We start from the raw sequence: 22,230 nt of genomic DNA on the forward strand, positions 1-22,230 counted from the left end.
ATTCCCACCCTCCTCCCCCAGTCCCAGATAACCATTAATCTATTTTCTGTCTATAGAATTACATATTCTGGGTAATTCATGTAAATGGGATCATATAATATGTGGCCTTCTGTGTCTGGCATCTTTCACTGAGTTTAATATTTTCAAGGTTCATCTATGTTGCATCAGAATTGGTTCTTTTTATGGCTAATATTCCATCAACTGATGAATAGCGGTATATCCACATTTAGGTTGTTTTCACTCTTTTGCCTACATTCAGAGCAAATGGTGTATACCCTTTCATCCCTTCACCTTCCTCAAGTGTTACATACACACATGTTCCTATATGTATATAGTTTTTCTTTTTAATAATGGAGGAGTGATTTATATATTTTTTAACTTAAGAGTATTTGAGATATCTTTCCATGTCAGTGCAAATTAATAAAATGTATCTCTTGCTTTTTAATGACTGTTCAGTGTGACTGTAAACCGATCCCACACTGATAAACATTTAGGTGACATTTGTGACTCCCTCTTTTTCTTTCTTAGATAACATTGGCAATAACCATCCTATACACAACTGTCTGTGATACAGAGCTCATTTTAGCTGCTTTTGGATTTTCCTCATCAGTCATTCTTCATGAATCACTTATTAAAAAAAAATACAAATTATCTTCTATCCACTGGTCACTGGACTGTGCTTTAAACACAGGGGACACAAGCATTAGTAAAATGCTATTGCTGTACTTTTATCTTAGCAAAGATGATATATCTATAAATAGATCATCATAATTCAGTATGATAAGCACTACAATGTGTAATTACTAAATTCCTGTGGAATAAGTAGTCATATATAGGTAGTGGGGAGAATTCAACAAAAACTGACATATTTGAGATGGATCTTTGTGAGGACAAATGGAAATTCACTTGGCAAAAGATACAGATAAGAACATTTTGACTTTTGAATTAGGTTAGCAAGTTTGAAGAAAGGTAGAATCATTAAATAGCCCGGTATACTTAGGAAATAGCAAATAGTTTAATATGACCAGGAGGAAGCTTTTTGGCAGTGATTATTGCAGAAAATAAAGTAAAGTAAATAGATTGAAAGCAGATTAATCTGCGAATGCCCTAAAAAATTTAGACTTCAGTTTGTACATAATTGGAAATCATTGTAAATTTTTAACTTGTACTTTTTTTATTTTTAGTAAATTCTTGGAGTTGTTCTATGAGTATTCTAGACCATTCCCATCACCATCCAAAATTTTCCACTTCCACCCCTTACTCTAGGCAACCACTGCTTTCTGTCTCTGTAAATTTACCCTTAATGAACATTTCATATATATTAAGTCCTCATTAATGTCATTATAGGTTCTGTGACTTCAAGTGAAACTATGTGTAATGAAACCAGTTTTATCATGGTTAATCGATATAAACAAGAGTTAAGTTCCTATGTTATCTCATCAACATTATAACAAAATGACATTATTAGAGCACCTATTGTACATGGAATCGTATAATATGTGGTATTGTGCATCTAGCTTCTTTTACTTAGCATGTTTTTGAAGTACCTTTATGTGTTAACATGAGTATTTTGTTCCTTTTCACTACCTGATGGTATTCCATTGTATGATTATGCCTCACTTTATTTTGGATTGTTTCCAGTTTTGGGCCATTATGAATAATGCTGAGAACATTTGTAAAGAAGTCTTTGTATAGACATATAGTTTCATTTCTCTAGGATAGGTTCCTATAGAGGGAATTTTGGTTCATATGGTGAGTTTATGCTTATATTTAACTTTCTAATAAATTGACAAACTGTTCTCCAAAGTGACTGCATTATTTTACAGCAGTGTGTGAGAGTTCTAGTTTTTCCATGTCCTTACTGCCACTTGGTATTGTCTGTCTTTTTGATTTGGCCATTCCAGCGGGTATGTAGTGGTATCTCATTATGGTTTTAACTTGTATTTTCCTAATGATTTATTATATTTATAATTTTTTTCATGAGGCACAGTTGTATTTTAAAAACACAGTTACAGTGAAAGAGGTAAGGGTGAAGGCAGGCTAAATGAAGATGAGAGCCCTCCACTAGATGTGTGTAGAGATGAAGGGGACATATTTTAAAGATATATCAGAGATAGAATAGGCAGCATTTAGTAACTGCCTAAATATAATAGGTGAAGCAGAGAGAGGTAGGGCTAGTGATCCTAGATTTCCAACTTTGACAATTGAGTAGATGGTGCCACCATTAGCCAGAAAACTGAATACAGGTGTATAAACAATTTTTGTGCTGGGGTAGAAGATGGCTTTCATATAAATCCTATTCTCTTGATGTACCACTGGAAAAAAATATTTAATATAGCTGTTTGGTAGTTTGGAAACATGTATCTAGTTCAAAACAAGCATCTATATTGAGATATAAATTTAGGGGAGCTGTCATACACTTAGCAGTTGAATTCATGGAAATAAATGGTGTATCTGTTTTTTTTGTAAGTACTCAATAAATATTAGTTTTTATTATTTTTAAATTTCTTCAAGATAGTGGTATAGAAGTTTGTTTTGAGAAGAACAAAAATATGTGCCAATACTCTTCCTTGCTTTATCTGTGGATTCTTATAAAATTTCTTTACTACCTTTAAAATAATTAGATCTTTTATACATCTCTAGATTCTCAAGGACTAGAACAGTTTCTTAGATTTTCAAAGAACTTCTGTGATTTCTTTGATGATTTTTTTAGCATTTTGTTTTATTTGTTTCAAGTATACAGTACATTGGTTAGACATTTATATAGTTTATGAAAAGATCTCCCCGATTATTCTGTCACCCCTCTGGCTCTACACATAGCTATTACATTACTGCTGACTACATTCCCTATGTTGTGCTCCCCATCCCCGTGACCATCTATTAACTACTAATTTGTACTCCTTTAACCCTTCACCCCTTTATCCCAGCCTCCCAAGCCCCCTCCCCTCCAGCCCTCACCAGATTGTCCTCTATATTTGTGAGCCTGTTTTGATTAATTTGTTCTTCTTTTCCTTAGATCCACATGTAAGTAAAATCATAGGGTATTTATCTTTTTCTGTCTGTTTTATTTCTGTCAGCATTATAACCTCTAGGTCCATTTATGTCATTGCAAATGATAGGATTCTTTTTTATGGCTGAGTAATATTCCATTGTATATATGAACCAAAATTTCTTTATCCAGTTGTCTGTTGATGGGCATTTAGGTTTCTTCCGTATCTTGGCTATTGTAAATAGTGCTGCTGTGAACATAGGGATGCATACATCTTTACGAATTATTGTTTTGGTTTTCTTTGGATAAATACCCAGAAGCACATTTGCTGGGTCAAAAATAAATCCATTTTAAATTTTTTGAGGACACTCCAGACTGTTTTCCATAGTGACTGCAATCCCACCAACAGTGCATGAGGGTTCTCTTTTTTCCACATCCTCACTTGTTTGTTCTTTGATTTATTGATGATAGCCATTCTGACAGGTGTGAGGTGATATCTCATTGTGGTTTTAATTTGCATTTCTATAATGATTAGTGTGACCTTGAGCATCTTTTCACTCCTATTGGTTATCTGTATTTCCTCTTTGGAGAAATATCTATCTATTCAGGTCTTCTATCCATTTTTTAATTGGATTGTTTTTTTGTTGTTGCTGTTGAGGTATATGAGTTCTTTATATATTTTGGATATTAACCCCTTACCACATCTATCATAAGCATATATCTTCTCCCATTTAGTAGGTTGTCTTTTTGTTTTCTTAATGGTTTCTTTTACTGTGCAAAAACTTTTTAGTTTGATGTGGTCCCATTTGTTTATTTTTTCTTTTGTTTTCTTTGGCCAAGGAGATATATCCAAAAAGAAATTACTAATAGCAGTATCAGAGAGTTTACTGCCTGTGTTTTCTTCTAGAAATTTTATGGTTTTGGATTTTACATTTAAGTCTTTAATCCATTTTAAGTTTATTCTGTATATGGTATAAGAAGGTGGTCCAGTTTCTTTTCTTTTTTTTTGCATATATCTGTCCAATTTTACCAGCACCATTTATTGAAGAAACTATCTTACCCCATTGTATATTCTTGCTACCTTTGTCATATATTAAATGAGCATATAGATGTGGATTTTTGGGCTTTCTCTTCTGTTCCATTGATTAATGTATCTGTTTTTATGCTAGTGCCATGCCGTTTTGATTACTGTAGCCTTCTAGTATAGTTCAACATCAGGTAGTGTGATACCTCTAACTTTGTACTTTCTCAAGATTGCTGTGGCTGTTTGGGATCTTTTATGGTTCCATATTAATTTTAGTGGTGTATCTATTCTTAAATTGATGTTTTGAGTGGGTTACTTTTGGTGATTGAAAATTGCTTAGTAAGATGTTTAATATAATAAAAAGATCCAAGATGGTTTAAGATTAATTCATTCAATCATAAAAACATCACCAAAGATCCAGGTTCTTTACATCTTTTAATGCTGCCATTCTTTATCTGTTAAGTTGTCTTCTTAGGCTGTCTCCTTCTTGCTCCTAAGACGGCTGCCATAGTTCTGCTTGACAAATTCAAACCCAGAGTTGCCTAGGGAAAATGGATATTTTCATTTGGGTGTCTTTTTTCATCAGCTAGGAAATCCTTTCCCAGAAGTTCCCTAGCAAACTTAAGTCTCTTGTCTTATTGGCCAGAATTACATCAGATGCTTATTGCTAAACCGCTCGTTGGCAAGGGGAATGGAAATGACCACAACTGACTTAGACCAGAGCATTCTAACCCTGGTGTTAAGCTTTTTTTTTTTTTCCCCCTTCATATCTCTCTTGGAAGAAACTTTTTCCCTTACCTTTTGGTTTTCTGCTTTAGTTCAGATAGGTAAAGTTTTCTAGAAGACTAGTTGCTATTCAGTACTTCAGATCAGCTAATACTTGTTAAAATCCTACTCTTTGTCATCTACTATTAGAATCTAGGATATAGCAGCTTACAAGAAACTTACAGTTTGGTGTGGAAGTATTCTTAAGCAGAAGAATGCTGTGATAGAATTGTGTACCGGAGGTCATTTGTATTATGGGTTTAATAACATTTATATCTTTGGTTTTATGAGAAAGGCATCTTGAATTTCAAAATCCAGCTTATATTCAATTTATAAATGAACTTTTTCAACATTTAGAACACAACCCATTCATAAGTCGACCCTCCCTTTCTGTGTTATGTGGTTACATGCTTTATTATAGCAGTGCATGTTATACTGTTCATTTGAGTTACTTACATCCAAAACTGTATTTTTTTCTGAAGCATAATGTTTGAATTTTCCAGTTAATATACCAAAGGTTTTAATAATAATACCTTTAGTTTAAGAGCCCAACTGAAATGTTTTGTGAAACATTTTATAATTTGGTTCTGATTTTTTTTAAATGGCCACATGAATGCAGCTGTAGTGTTTATAGCAATATTTGTACAGTATGTGTGGGTGCTTTTTGGGGGCTAAGGAAAAATGAAGAGGAAATTTGAATTGGTGGAAGGAAAAAATATAGTCAGTATTGCTAATTTTGTGAATACTAAGAAATCTACTTTTGACATTTGTTACAAACTCAAAAGTAATTTTAAGTTTTGTGTTAGTATATTTATCAAAAGCATATTCATGCTCTTCTATAAATTAAATTTTATAATATAGAAGTTAATGGGTTATTTTCTAACACCTCAGAGCCAAAGATAGCTGTACTATCCACAATTGATATTTGTCACTGAAGAGTTCTTTAAAGCACCCCTGTTATTGATCTTTAAAGTACCTCAGTGTTTTTTTTGTTTTGTTTTGTTTTTACTTTATTTATTTTTATTATGGTGACATTAGTTAATGAAATCCACTAAGTTTCAGGTATACAATTCAACAGTCAGGCGCATATATACACACACACACACACACACACATTATAATATATGTATATATACATTGTAATATATATATATACATTGTAATATGTATATATATTACATTGTGTGTTCACTGCCCACAGTTAGATTTCTTTCTGTCATCACATATTCAACCCCTTACCCTTACCCCATCAACCTCCCCGCTCCCTCTACCTCAGTGGTTTAAGATTTAACCACTTTAATAACTTTGAAAACCAAAAAGAGTATGTACATTTTGATGGCAAAAGATGATGTTTTGTAAAGGCAATGTGTGGTTAAAATGAACTTTTCACATTTGTGGATACTGAGGAAATGCTAATGTTAGCTCTGAATTATAAAATATTAGAATATGTCTAGAAAGGTTTGGTTTTCATTAATTGAGTTATTTAAAAGCTCTGATGTGTTTTTAAAACAATTATCTTTCCCTTAATGTGTTTAGAACTTACAGGCTTAAATTTAAGACATAAAATCTTTGGTAAACATTTTATTATTTGTTTAGTGTTTAGATCCATTGTGGTTGTTAAATACAAGTTCGAAGTGCTAAAAGCTTGTGGTAAACTACCTTATAAGTTAAGTAATTAAAGTTGTTGGGAACATTTGCCTATGTAAATCCTGTTTCTATGCAAGTACGTATTTTGATCATACTTATAGGACTTTATAGGACCATAACACTATATTACAAAGTTAAGGAAAACTTTATTAACAATTTTTAGTATATAAGAATTGATTTGCAGACCTGTACTTCACTGTGAAGCACATCTGTCCTTTTTTTGGTCTTTTATTACCTCTTAGTAATGAAGTCAAACCTCACTTGATTTTCCTTAACTGGTCTTAAATTCAGTCTTTAGAAAGGTTTTCTGAACTTTATGTTTTGTCATGTATTTGTATACATGAAAGAATGGAGGAAGAGTAGATGATTCAGGGCCTTCGACTTTGAAGGCTGTATATTTGAACATTTTTCTTAAAGTTTGAAACTTGTTTTTTTCACACTAAGGAGACAGTAATAAATAGTGTTATAATAAACAATGGTTGGTAAGTGGTTTGCATGTTAATTTTATTTATTTGATCCATTGGAAATATCTGGTAGAATTAGAATTAGGCTGTATGTGTGTGTATATATATATACACACACACACACACACACACACACACACACACACATTTAAATTGTTTATTGGGGTAACATTGGTTAATACAGTCATATAATTTTCAGGTGTACATTATCATTTGACATCTGTATATTCTATTGTGTGTTCACCACTCCATCTACTTCTCTCCCTCACCCACCCACTAGTAACCACTACTCTATAGTCCTTTGGTAACCACTAGTCTATAGTGCATGTCCATGAGTCTCTGTTTGTCCTGCGCATTTGTTGCTTTTAGGTTTATATCCCACATATAAGTGATATCATGTGATTTTTAACTTTTTGTCTGGTTTATTTTGCTTAGCATGATCATCTCAAGTTCCATCGATGTTGTCACAAATGGCAATATTTCATCTTTTCTTATGGCTGAGTAATATTCCATTGTATGTATATACCACAGCTTCTTTAGCCAGTCATCTATCGTAGGGCACTTCGGTTGCTTCCATGTCCTGGCCACCGTGAATAATGCTGCTATGAACATTGGTGTGCAAATATCTTTATAGATACGAGTTTTCAAGTCTTTGGAGCAAATACCCAGAAGAGGGATTGCTGGATCATTTGGTAGGTCAATTCTTAGTTTTTTGAGGAACCTCCATACCACTTTCCATAGTGGCTGTACTAATTTGCAGTCCCACAAGCAGTGTATGAGGGTTCCTGTTTGTCCACAACCTCTCCAAAATTTTTTATTACTTGTCCTGTTGATTATAGCTATTCTAACAGGTATGAGATGGTATCTCATTGTGGTTTTGATTTGCATTTCCCTGATAGCTAGCGATGTTGAGCATCTTTTCATATATTTGTTGGCCATTTGTATGTCCTCTAGGGAGAAGTGTCTGTTCAGGTCCTCTGCCCATTATTTGATTGGATCACTTGTTTATTTGTTGTTATTGAGTCATATGACTTCTTTGTATATTTTGGATATTAGGCCCTTATTGGAGGTGTTGCTTGCAAATATATTTTCGCATTCGATGGTTGTCTCTTTACCTTGTTGACTGTTTCTTTTGCTGGGCAGAAGCTTTTTAGTTTGATGTAGTCCCATTCATTTATTTTTGCTCGCTCTTCCCTTGTCTTTGAGGTCAAATTCATAAAATCCTCTTTAAGTCCAAGGTCCATGAGTTTCAGTCCTATGTTTTCTTCTATGCATTTTATTGTTTCAGGTCTTATATTCAGTTCCTTAATCCGTTTTGAGTTCATTTTGGTGTTGGTGATAGACAACAGTCTAGTTTCATTCTTTTGCAAGTGGCTTTCTAGTTTTCCCAGTACCACTTATTGAAGAGGCTTTCCTTTCTCCACTGTATATTTTTGGTGCTTTTGTTGAAAATTATTTGCCCATATAAATATGGGTTTACTTCTGGACTCTTGATTCTGTTCCACTGGTCTGTGTGTCTGTTTGCTGCCAATACCATGCCATTTTGCTTACTGTCGCTTTGTAGTCTAATTTGAAGTCGGGTAGAGTGATGCCTCCAGCCTCATTCTTTTTTCTCAGGATGGCTTTGGCAATTTGGGGTCTTTTGTGCTTCCATACAAATCTGATGATATTTTGTTCTATTTCTTTAAAAAATGCCGATTGGATTTTGATGGAGGTTGCATTAAATCTGTATAATGTTTTAGGTAATATGGTCATCTTAACTATGTTGATTCTTCCAGTCGAGGAACACGGAATATCTTTCCATTTCTTTGTATTTTCTTCGATTTCTTTTAATAGGGTCTTGTAGTTTTCATCATATGGGTCTTTCAAAACATGTTTCATTAGAGTTATTCCTAGGTATTTTATTTTTTTTGTTGCAATTGCAAAAGGAATTATTTTTTCCATTTTTTCTGACACTTCATTGTTAGAGTATAGGAATGCTATGGATTTTTGAACATTGATTTTGTATCCAGAGACTTTACTGTATTTGCTTATTGTTTCTAGTAGTGTTCTTGTGGAGTCTTTAGGGTTTTCTATATAGAGAATTATGTCATCCTCAAATAGTGACAGTTTGACTTCTTCGTTTCCTTTTTGGTTGCCTTTTTTATCTTTCTCTTGTCTGGTTGCACTTGCTAGGACCTCCAATGTTATTTTGAATAAGAGTGGCAATAGTGGACAGCCTCGTCTTGTTCTTGATCTTGAAAATTTTTTCGTTTTTCACCATTAAGTCTAATGTTGGCTAAGGGTTTGTCATAGATGGCCTTTATTATGTTAAGATACTTTTCAGGCCATATGTTTTTAAACATAGTCACTTTGATGGACTATTTTAACCTTAATAAGGAGACGTTAATCAGATTGTTTCCCTACCTTTCTTCCACACATACCCTTAGGGAAGAATAGAATTGTTGGCAAAGAATGGCTTTAGAAGAAAATCTGTATGTCATTTCTAAAATGGAAACAATGTATTTATTTTTTGACTACTATAAGCAAACCTTTTAAGACTGTGAACTTCTCAGGTGGGGGTGGGGGGGGGAAGCTAAACACCAAGTCTCCATCCCTGATCTCTCTCATTTTTTCTGAATGATGGTCTGAGTTTTATAGTCATATGAGTATCCTGAAAAATGTTAAGGATTAGGTTAAATTGTAGGTAACTAGTACATTGAGAAGACTGTTAAAGGCTCCTAAATGCAGACAGAGTGTTACTAATTGCTTTCGAGATCAGCCTGTCTTTTGTTGGACCATGAGAGATTTAGCATGGTCCGATGGCAGCCTGTCTGCTGAGTGGGGATTCTTGACTTTAAGAAAGGCTGCTATCTGATATGTTAGACCCTTTCAGGTTGCCCCAGTTTAGTCATTATTGCCAAGACTATTAAACCTTAGTGTAACACACATGATACTTCATAAATGGACTTAAAGACAAAGGCACTTTGACCTTGCAATGGGACATAGGTAATGTTCATACAGCTTAAACTTTTTCCTTTTTAAATAAGAGAATACTTTGCTATTTGAAGTTTTAGTTAAAAGACACAGATGAAGAAATTATTTTTAAGATATCTAAGTAAACAGCAAACCTGTCTTTAACTAAATTAAAAATTGTAATGGTTTCCAGCTTTTAGATTTATGAACAGTATCTCTTAGTATAGTTGGGTACTAATGGCATTAGTGCCATAGTTGAAACCTATCCCATGAACTTAGACCAAGCAGTGCAATTTTTGACCTTCACAATTCTAATATTCGAGGTAGAAGTTTGCTGAAATTAAAACTGCTTATTGAGACTTTGTGATAAAAAGTGAAAATAGGGATACTAGCTTGGTGTTCAAATACATTTTTGCCTAAGTAGGAATCTGAATGTAGTAGAATTGTAGATTTTAGTGCTGCTTCTAGTTGTTCCTGTTCTTTTCAATTTGAGATGTGATTCTTTTTCAATAGCCTGAGCTAATGCAGAAATTTTACATGTTAGTAATTTTTTCCACACAAGTATTACCTTTGTAAAGTTGAAAATACTCAAAATGGGGAACTTCTTTGGGCAGAGGTTGGGAAAATGGTAAACTGATAGGTTTCTAAAATATTGTAGAACTTTTCACTGACTTTACATTGAAAATGTATAGTTTTACACATGATAAATTTTTCGTATTGCTTCTACATGCATTATTCTGACAAATAAGTGTTCTTTCATTCTGAAATATTTTTTTTTTCTTAACAGATTTATGAAAATATGCATCAGTTTAATACTGTCTTGGAATTCATGAGATGGAAGCATAGGTCAAAGCTGTTTGGAGAAAATTGGAAGTCCAGTTTTATCTAGCCACATCTCTGAGGTAAGGAAAAGACGTAAGAAAATAATTAGAATCATAATTAGAATAATATGAAAATTTTCACTTCTTAACAACTGAAAATAATTCTTCTAAATCATGGTTACAACTTTAGTTTTAGTTTCTTTAATCACTTTCCTTATGAATCTTAGGTAGTTCTAATATATTCTTCTCTCCTAATAATGTTGAACCTCTTCAGGGGTAAAAAGTATTCATTTATTACTAATAACACTTTCTATACTCTAATTGTAGAAAATGAGCATTAAATAATGTATATATTTATTTCTTCCCTCTAAAGATGACTCAGCAGAGTTTAGAATTTAAGATTATATTAAACTGAATGTTTACATTATTTTGAACCATTCACACATTTTAGAATTTAGAATAAAACTGTTACCTTATTTGGTAACAGATCTTTGGAGAAAGAATTTATTTAAAGAAGTAGGCACTTCTTTAAATAAAGCAATAAGACTTGGGATAGGAGAGAAAAAGCCATTTTAAAACAATATGTACAGAGAAATCACTTTTATTATTTTCGGGTCCATTTAGAGACTCAAATTACAGGTAAAAGGTTTGAATTCTTGAGGGATCTATATTTTTAAAAAATAGGACATACTGTTTTATGAAGTAGTTTATACTTTTTCCTCATGAAATAGTAGCCTTTGCTCACTGTTTCTACTTCCTTATAGCATCTTTTTTCTTCCCCTGCCAAACTGCTGTATTTGCTCTTTTGAAAAATACTCATGAGTTTCTAATTGTCTTTATTAGGTTTCATACTCTTTGATCACTGTAGTAGTTGCCATTTTTCTTTTCTTGAAATTCTTTTAGTGTCTGTGACCCTGTGCTCTCCTAATTCTACTTCTTTAATTATTCATTCATAATTTCTTTTCTTTCTCTTCCTACTCTTAAATGATGACGTTCCCCAAGGTTTTATCTTTGAAATTCTTCTGCTTTTTTCCTTTGGCTTTCCTAATTTCATAATTTCAACAGTTACCTCTAAAATGATTTTTTCAATTTTATATCTCATTTGTGACACTTTCTCTGAGCTTCAAACCCATATTTTCAACTGCTTGGTTCATATCCAGTGTTCCTACTTTTGTTACTGGACCTCTTTGTTAACAGCACTCAATGTCTCAGTGTAGAATCTTTTCCTTCCTACTCTTTCTTAGTTAAGAGATCAAGTCCTATCTATTTTACCTCTATAATGTATCATGAATGTTTTTATCATCTCTTTTCTAATCCCCCCATTGCCATCCACGTTCAGGTCTTTATATTACATTTCACCTGAAATGTTTCAGGACTCTCCTAACTTTGTCCCTCTCCTCACTCTGTTTCCCTCTGCATGTACTGTCAGTGACTCTTTGTTAGCCTGCCAGAGTAAGGACAAACTCCTCTAGTAAAGCCTATCAATGGGGTAACACTGAGTGACACCTTTGCCTGTATCCATTCATTTCTTCCTCCCTTTAATCACTTACTAAACATACTTGCTATATCCCAGGCACTGTGTTAGGCACTGAGAACACAAAACATTTCTTGCTTTGGTCCCAAAGACTATGTAGAGATGAGTATGCAAACAGTTAATTCAAGTGCAATCAGGAAAATGCTATATAAAATTGAAAAAAATGTATCGGCATCACCTAGAAAGGCTCCACCAACATTGTTAGAGGAGAGAATTATCAGAGAGGCTTCTTATAGAAAATGACATTTGAGTAGTCTTAGAAGATGAGTAGAAGATTGCTGAGTGGAATTTGGGAGGCAAGAGAATTTCATGCACAGAGCCCGGCATAAGTAGAGGAAGCTCGAAATGTGTAGAATGTACAAAAGACAGAAGAAATCATTTTGTATGGTTTGAATTCATTATGTAGGAGAGGGATCGAGGGACAAAGCTGAAAGAGATCTTGATATGAAGAACTTTGAATGTCCTGGTTAGAAGTTCAGATTTTTTTTTTTTTTTTTTTGAGTAATTGGCCATCTTTGAAAAATTTTAACAGGCATTTTTTATCATAATTGTATTTTGTTAAAATTAATCTAGTGGTGATATGAATGATAGTTTGGAAAGGAGGAGACACCAGCAGCAGAGAGACAATTAGGATATTCTTAATTGTTTCAAGCAAAAAATAATGAGGCTCTTGATTAAGATAGGGATCAACATACCTATGAAAACCTTTAAGCATTGGTTATTTAAAGACTTGAAATTACCCTATATTTTCTCTCCTCTCTATTCATGTTATTCTTTCCTCCTGGCATGCTTTTTTCTCTTTTTCTCTCTTGTGGAAGGCCTGTCAATATTTAAAAATCTATCCAGGGCCAGTTAATCCCTAAGGTCCTTTCTGATCTCTGTTTCTTTGACTCTTAAGAGTTCTATCCTAGTTGAAGGTCGCAGAGCACTTATTTTTTTGTTCTACAGGATATTACTTTTATTAGTCTCTGTTAAACTATGTAACAGCAAGTCACAAAGGAAGAATGCTCTGTTTATAGTCTCATCGGTAAGGTATATATGTAATATGAGTAATGATAGCCAATCATTGCTAGGTGAAAGTGATGAATGCCAAAGAAGTAAATTATTACTTCTAGTCAGGGTTACCTCTGATAAGTACAAATAAAGGGGTTATTTGAGCTGGTCTTGAAAAGTAAGTAGAATTTGGATAGGTAAGAAAGAATTAAAAAATAGTTCTAGAAAAGCTGATTAATAGAAAATGTGTATTTCCATAGGAGTATTGTAGAGGTCTTGGTGAGGGTAGGATGTGTGGCAAAAAGAAAATTATATTTTAGGGAAGTTACACTAGTAGCGATGTATAAAAATATATCATTAGAGAAATGGAGTGAGGAATCAGGAAGCTTAGAAAATCATAACATTAGTTAGGCATGAGGTAATCAGAATTTAATCAGAGTGGTAATAGTGGAAATAGAAAAGAAAGATTAAATGGAATAGGTATTATGAAGGAAGAAGGAATTTATGACTAGAATTTGGATAGAAGGAATTTGTGACTAGAATTTGGATAGAGATGATTATATCTACATTTTTAATCTCAATAGAATTTGGATAGAAGGAATTTATGACTAGAATTTGGATAGAGATGATTATATCTACATTTTTAATCTGAATAGTAGGAATAATGTTGACATCATTAATAGCAAACAAATAATTCTTCAAATCCAGTTGGATCTGAATTTTCTAAATTTAAAGAAGTATTAAAATTGTTGTTATACTGTGTTGTTGTCTCTTCATTAGTTTATATACAACAAATAGTTTTGTACATTATTTTTCAAGCCTTAGCATATTGAAATGGAGATACTATGAAAAAAAATCAAAGTATTGCCTCTTTTAGAAGAGTACTTTTTAAAGAAGTAAATACTCTTCTGTTCATATTTAGCTCTTTTGCTATAGTTTTAAATGCCGTGTAAGACTTAGTAAAGTTTAAGAACGTTTAAAAGTATTTCTACAGGTAAAGTTGTAGAAATACTTTTTCAACCTCTTAATGAAGGTTGGTATCTTATTTTAATAGAATTATGACTAAATGAATAGGGACCTGCGAAGAAATCCATTAAGCAGAATTTGATCGTTCCACATTAACAAATAAACGTTAATATAGTAATGTCCTTGGAGAAATACCTTATAGTGAGGTTATAATAAGTTACCTCATTATATAAAACTAGCTAGTTTTGATACTTTTATTAAAGTTCTTTTCAACTCTTAATTCATGACTAATTTAGGGCTGTGCAATATTTAGAAATAGTAGAAACAGTCCACCACTGTATATTGAAAATAAAGTAGTAACTGTGTCCTAATTATACATTATGTAAAACTGGAAAACATTACATTATTGAGGAAGGAAAGCTTTCATGTTAAGAAAAAGGCTTTTATCAAGTTATTTCCTCTCTAACATAAATCCAGTTAAGCTCTCAAATTAATATAAATTAATATTTATATTTGTGTGTGTGTGTGTGTGTGTGTGTGTGTGTGTGTGTGTGTGTGTGTGTGTAAAGATCCCCTGTATCATTCTTATCTCAGAATAGTCACAACAATGTTTCCTAAAGTGTGGAGTGTGTACTACTGGGGTGTTCAGAAAAAGGTAGTATACTGACGAATTTAATTTTTTTTTTATAGTTATATATTTATTTTTATAACCTATTTATGACAAGTAATACTGACTTTTCCATTTAAGGTAGTAGCAGTATGCTCCCTTTGTTTTCTCTCTCTGTTTTGAACTGTGGTTCAGAAACTTGAGTTAATCAGGCTTTTAGAGTTTATAGCAGTAAAATTACTATCTTCGTTCATTATAAGGCCCCTCATTGATTTATCTCCTTTATTCTTGATATCAGCTCCCATTTTCATCTCTTCCTGCCATAGGAAACCAATCTAATTTGTTTGCTATATGTCTTTGAATGAATGTATCCTTATAGAACATATAGTGTGTGTGTGTGCGTGCGTGCGTGCGTGCGTGTGTGCATGTGATTGATTTAATTAGGTTTTCGCTACAAATAATCTGCCCTTTTTTTCACTGTTTTCTTTAATACTGCAAAGTTAAAAATCTCTCCATGTTGCTGTGTGTACACTTGTTCATTGCTTCTTACTTACATTTAGTATCCCATAGTATACAGCAGCAGTCCCCATCCTTTTTGGCACCAGGGATTGGTTTTGTTGAAGACAATTTTTCCATGGACGGTGTATGTGTGTGTGTGTTGAGGGATGGAGTTGGGATGATTTAAACGCATTACATTTATTGTGCATTTTATTTCTGTTATCATTACATTGTAATATATAATGAAATAATTATACAGCTCACCATAATGCAGAATCAGATGCCACCAAATGCAGCTGTACAATTGAAGTACATCAACTCAGTTGCTGCTAAAGCCTGCCACTAGATGCAGCTTAATTGTCTTTTGCCTCTCACTCATAGAGTTTTGATATGAGTCTGCTAGCAGTTGATTTATTATGGTCTTTGTTTAGTCAGACCTTTGCTAATGTTAATCTGTATTTGCAGCCGCTCCCCAGTGCACTAGCATCACTGCCTTGGCTCCACCTCAGATCCTCAGGCATTAGAGTCTAATAAGGAGCATGCAACCTAGATCCTTCATCTTTGCAGTTCACGCCTGAGGACCTGAAGTGAAGCTGAGACTGCGATGTTAGTGCTGGGATCGGCTGCAAATACAGATGATGTTTCACTTGCTTGCCTGCTTCTTACCTCTTGCTGTGTGGCCTAGGAGTCAGCGGCCTCTGATATACAGCACCACATTCTACTACTTTAAAGAGGCAACATACTCTTGTTAAATGCATGGACAGTGGAGCCAAGTTACTTCATTTTGAGTCTTGTCTGTTCCACTTCTTAGTTTGAGTTCCTTTGAAAGTGGAGCCTGAGAAAAGGACTTATGACTGCGTAGTTCATTTGGAAGGAGATCCAAAGAAGCAAAAATGAGACAGTTGACAGAGGAGAGTAAATTTACATATGGTGTTAATGAGCTAGTTATTACTATGGGGAACTGGGATTCAATTACTCTGGGGCCCTCTGAATGCACCTCACTATTGTCCCACCAAAGGACAGGGAGCTTGGGACATTTTCCTTTCGTTAATTGAAGGTTGCTCCCAGAGCTTTTAACTCTCACATTTTTGTGGTTGTCCTCATGCTGAGCAGTTTTCTTTAGGTTTAGAGAAAACCCTGAGGAATAGTACAGAACAGCTTTGGTTCATAGTGGATGTCAGATGCTGTTGGACAGTACATAGAACTGTCTGCCTTGGCTGTAATGAGAAAAGGTAGCTATAATGAGAGGATATGTTGCAGAGTACCACAAGTGTATCACACCTTTTATTACTTAGATTACCTCATGTTCCCTTAAATCTATTCTGTCACTTACCATTCAGAGTGGTGGCTAGTTATAATTGCTAAAATAAATCTCTAAAACAGGAGGATTAGTGGGATAGCTGTAGTCCCCACTGTTGCAGCTAATCCTGATGTTCCCCAGGAGATATTCTATAAACCTTGGGATAGTGGTGCTAGCAACGGGATATACTGTGGCAGAGAAGGCAAACCCATATTTAGAGTAAGTGTCAGTTCTGCACCTACATGTTCAGTGGGCATTCTACAGTAGCAGTAATTAGGTCACCTTTATAAGAAGCCCATGCCATTGGCCTGTGTAAAGGCTTCCCCTCTGTCACTGTGGTTTCTCCATTCATGGCCCTGTTGGTCAAGCAGTCAAAGTGGCAGAGAGCAGAAGCTGGCTGACATCCACTGATAAGTCATTCCAACTGTAGTTGGGATGTAGTTAAATGTCTCTGTTGTTGGTGCGTTGTAGTGGGCATTAACAAAACACATAAAGATTGGCACTTTGTGCCATTAATATGACTGTTCTCCAGATTCCTTATCTCTTATTTTCTAGTTTTGCTGCTTCTACCCACTAACCAATCAGCCAGACCATTCACCACTCCCAAGGAGTTCATGTTTTTTTTTCTCTTGTCACTCCTCTCCTCATCATACCCACTGAGAGAATTTGTACATCATCATTGTCTTTCAGAGCCATCTGTGTAGGACTGTAGAGCAATAGCAGTTTATTTTTGACTCGTATATGTTAACCAGGCCCCAGGTTTTTCTTTTTTATCATCAGTCACCAGGAACCTACCATTAAGTCATCGGTGTGAGCAGAAGTAAAGCCAGTGTGATAAGGGTAGGTGACATGAGGTTCTGGGCCACCTCTTGTAGTTTACTAGAGCCTTCTGGACCTGCCTAGACCTTATTATAAATATTACCATTTCCATCATACAATAGATTGCTTCTCCATGTGACCTTGTGACTTGGTAGATCATGATGGGTAGTGCTGGTCACAAAACCTTTGATGTTCCATGGTCAAATTCTGTACTAGGTCCAATATCAGGCCAGAAGCTACATTTTTTATACAGTGTTATAGAAGGCATGTTCTTGCTTCAGAAAACCTAGAGGTCTGTGCTGCAACTCACCTATGAGTACCTGGCAGAGAATATACACAGCATCCCTGTCTTCCACAGATATCTATAGTACCTTTGAGTCTGTTGAGTCTGAGCACCAGGGCAGCTTGCACTGGAGCTTGATCTGCTGAGAACCTCTTCTCCTATAGGTCCTAATCCCAAACTGGCAGCCTTCTGAATCACCCAGTCTCATCTTTTAAAAATTTTTCAATTTTTTAAATGTACTAGTCATCTTTCAATTAGTATATAAAATGATTCAGCAAAGATTGAATTCTTCAAGGAAAGGTGCAGGGCAAAGAAGGTCATAGTGAGGAATGCAGAGTATACCTTTCATGCTGGGCCCTCTTTGGTGGTTTCTGTGTAGCCATTCATGTTTGAGTTCTTTGTAAGAAAAGTGGGAGTTGAAAAGCATGTCAGTGCCAGCACCATAGAAACCCAGGAATGCTTCCATTCTTCACACTGACATACTTGTTGTCATACTGGTAGTAACCTCTTTGAAATGATCCGACAGTGCCTTTGGGGGCGATATTTCACATTGGTATCCAGTTGGGCAGCTCCTTAATTTTGATATCTCTGAGTTTCTTCTCTTTCACTGGTACAGCTGACATCATCTAGGTGTCCTGGGTGTCCATTGTCACCCAATCTTGTCTGTTAGTTCTGCTTAAATAGGAGCCACCTATTCTTATTTTAACCTTAGCTGTCACTCCAGTTGCTGAGTTCCCTTTAAATGAGTCGTATATTTTCACACCCACATCCAGGGGTTTTGGGTTCCCTAAGCACTCATTTAGTTCGGACTGTAGCCATCTGTTGTTCATTGGCCATGAATGGGCATAGAAGGCAGGATTTTTTCTGTCCTGTGGACTGATAACAAAGGAACCAAGAGATTGTTACCTCTGTCTTGAAGCCTGTGAGAGGAGTCAGTGCTTCCAGGCACTCCCAACTGCAAGATCCTTTAGCATTGTAACAGAGGAGGGTTGCCTCTAAGTCTGCTGAAATCTGTTAGATCTAGCAGCCTCTTGAGACTCTGCATTGCAGTAAAGCAATTATAGCTCCAGGCTTGAGGAAAAGCTTAGTTGTATCTTTACTATTGGCGTCTCCTTGGAACCCATTGAAAATTTAGTCTCATACTTCTCTATTCTGTACAGAAACCTGGAACTCATGGTCTTAGAAACATCCTACCTGCCTTGCCCTCCACTCTTTGGTTATTATGCTCCTCCAGAAAGGGAAACAGAGAACGTTTATTCTTGTTCTCTTCAATTCAGACTGCCTCTTCATAACCAAGAAACCATGACTCTTTTCTTAATTTAAGTTTGGTGGATATGTTCCTGGTTTATTTATTTGCTCATTCTCCAGTTTGAATGCTTTTAGATTCAGGTAGTTTTTTTGTATAATTAACAAGTGTATATGATACCGTGGGGAGAGCATGTCACAAGATTTATGGTAGCATCTTTACATCTTATATAGTGACATTTCAATTCATATCTTTATCTTCCACCCTAATACTTTTCTCCTGCTCTCCTATCTTATAATTTCCAATTATAAGATACTTTCCAATCTAGGTCTCTGAGATAGAAATTCCCATTTCTCTGAGCTCCATCTACTTCTTACCTTTTCTTCTTTTATTCCTTTCCTCCTTCTCACCCTTCATCCATCCTTTGTGGGTTGGGGTTAGTGGAGGTCTGATTGTCTCTTTATAGAACAGCTTTTTAATTTTTTAAAGATTACATAAGCAAGATATGACTAAGTTCTTAAATAAAATTTCGAACAGTGTACACCAAAGCCTAAGTCCTCCTTCACTACCCTCCACTCCATTGCCCTCCTCATCACCTTCCCCTTCATTTCATTTCCATGTCATTGACTTCCACTTTATAGTCAGGTTATTGATTAATTTATGTATTCTACTCTCTTGAGTGAATTTTGGTTTTTAATATCATTCTTAAAAATCATGTAATACTTCTTGATTTTCAGATTTATTTTTTCCAGCTTTATTGAAACATAGACAATTAGTTGCTCATATTTACATTTACAAGTCAAGGAATTTTTTTCAATTATAGTTGGCATACAATAATATACCAGTTTCAGTTGTACAGCATAGTGATCAGAGATCCACATAACTTACAAAGCAATCACCGCACTAAATCTAGTACCCCTCTTCACCCTTACATATCTATTACAACATTATTAACCATCTTCCCCATGCTACCCTCTGTATCTCCATGTCTGTTCTGCAACTATCCATTTGTACCTCTTAATCCCTTTGCTTTTTTTTTGCTGTCTCTCCAACACCTCTCCCATCTAGTAGCCCTCAAAATATTCTCTGTGTCTATGAGATTATTTCCACTTTTGTTGTTGTCGTTTATTCTGTTCTTTAGATTCCACATGTATATGAAATCATGTGGTATTTGTCTTTCTCTATCTGACTCATTTCATTCAGAGTAATACCTTTTAGGTCCATCAAAGCAATATCTTTTTCCATTTCCTTCCTTTTTAGTCTGTGTGTGTCTTTTAATCTGAAGTGAGACTCTTGTAGGCAGCATATGTAGGGGTCTTGTTTTCTTATCCATTCAGCCACTCTATCTTTTGGTTGGAGCACTTAATTATCTTCCCGTTGAGGTATTTGTTGATAGGAAAGTAGTTATCATTCTTTAGTCCTGTTTTTGATACATGTTCTTTCTTCTTAAAGAAGTCCCCCCAACATTTACTGTAATACTGACTGGTGTTGATAAATTCTTTAGCTTATTTTTGCCTGAGAAGCTCTATCCTTCAACTCCAAATGATAGCTCTACTGGACAAAATATTCTTTGTTGTAGATCCTGGGTTTTCATCACATCGAATATTTTGTGCCAAGCCCTTCTGTCCTGCATAGTTTCTTTTGAGAAATCAGCTGCCAGTCTTATGGGTGCTCCCTTGTAGATAACTAACTGCTTTTCTCTTGCTGCTTTTAAGATTCTCCCTTTACATTTAACCTTTGGCATTTTAATTATGATGTGTTTTGGTCTGGGCCTCTTTGGGTTCCTCTTTCTTGGGACTGTCTGGTCTTCCTGGGGTTGTATGTCTATTTCCTTCACCAGGTGAGGGAAGTTTTCCAACATTATTTCTTCAGTGTCTTGTTTTCTTTCAGGAACCCTCACGACATGGATGTTTTTACATTTAATAGTGTCCCATAGCCTCCTTAAATTATTATAGTCTTGGCTTCTTTTTTCTTGCTGTTCTGATTGAATGTCCTTGGCTTCCCCATCCTCGGTATTGGTGGTTTGATCCTCTTCTTTATCCACTCTGTTTATTCCCTCTAATATACTGTTTATCTCAGATAATGTGTTGTTCATTTCTGATTGGTTCCCTTTTATAATTTTCATTTCCATTTTTTTTTTTATATCTTTGTTAAAGTTCTCACTGAATTCATCTACACTTCCCCTAAGTTCATTGAGCATCTTTATAACCAGTGTTTTGAACTCTGCATCTGTTTGCTTGACTCCGTTATTCCTGGATCTCTGTTCTGTTCTCTCATATGGTTTCTGCTGCTTTGTCTTCTCATTTTGGCTGCCTTTCTGTGTCTGTTTCTATGTAGTAAGCAAAACTCTTAAGTTTCTCAGTCTTATTAGTGTGGATTTGTGTGGTAGGCGTCCAGTGGCACAGTCCTAAGAGGGGTTCAGCTGCAGACCAAGTTTAGCCCCAGCCTGTGCCCCTCCAGAGCCACCTGTTAAGATTCAGCAAGCAATCCACAGATGCTGTGCTTATAGCAGCCTCAAGAAACCATGCCAGAAATTGAGGCCAGCTGCCACCAGTGTGTCTCTTGGCACTGCTCAGCAAGTTACAGGACTCACCAAGGACACACCTGGATGTGGCTTGGGTGGGGCCGTGAGTTGGGGGAGGTGAAGTTTCAGAGAATCCTCTGGGTAGAGCAACCTCTGTTATCTAGTCTCAGCTATGGCAGCTGTGGGTCTGTACACTGGGAGGGGAGGACTCAACAGAGGAACAATGGATACCGCTGGCACTTCTGTCTTGGAGAGAGCCTCGCCTCTAGCCCTCATTCTGACAACTCAGTGTCTCCTGTAAGTCCCTGGTGCCCCCTGAGCAGCCAGTCCAGCACTGGTGCTCAGAGTGAGCAGGATCGTCATTGTGAAAGTCTCCTTGTGGACATGGCCCCTTTAAGAAGCATCTGGAGCTGCTGGCTGTCGCTGCCATAGCCTCTGCCCCACTCAGCTGCTGGGGACCAGGCAGCCTCGTGTCTTCACCCGCTCCTACCTTTCTTCTTTTGCAGGTTGATTAATTATTTCTCTCCCTAGTTGTAGTGCTTCTGTTCATCTAGATCCCAGGCGACTTTCCTTGCTGTTTGCTCCAAGTGTCTTTTGATCCTTCCACTCCTCCATACCCTTACATTGATCCAACTATACTGAAATTACTGTAGCCTGTCTTTATAGGCAGTCCCATTTAGACTTCCATTCCTTTGCACAGCCTAGGTGCTCTTCCCTTTGTTTTCCCCAAGTCATGACTTTGTCTTCCCAAAGTTACAATTTTGATTTGGTCACAAGAAGGATGAACAAAGCCTC

At 35.6% G+C, this 22,230-nt stretch overlaps 1 protein-coding gene across 1 annotated transcript in view; it reads left to right on the plus strand.

Annotated features, from left to right (window-relative positions):
• BMPR1A (bone morphogenetic protein receptor type 1A) overlaps positions 1–22,230 on the plus strand; it is a 143,573-nt gene that overhangs the window by 59,432 nt on the left and 61,911 nt on the right. Inside the window, exon 2 of the mRNA XM_039872299.1 lies at positions 10,632–10,746. The gene's annotated coding sequence lies outside the window, so the exon portion shown is untranslated. The remainder of the gene's footprint in view (positions 1–10,631; positions 10,747–22,230) is intronic.

Source organism: Pteropus medius, unplaced genomic scaffold, assembly GCF_902729225.1.
Source record: "Pteropus medius unplaced genomic scaffold, Ma_sr-lr_union100, whole genome shotgun sequence".
NCBI classification, from domain to species: Eukaryota; Metazoa; Chordata; class Mammalia; order Chiroptera; family Pteropodidae; genus Pteropus; species Pteropus medius.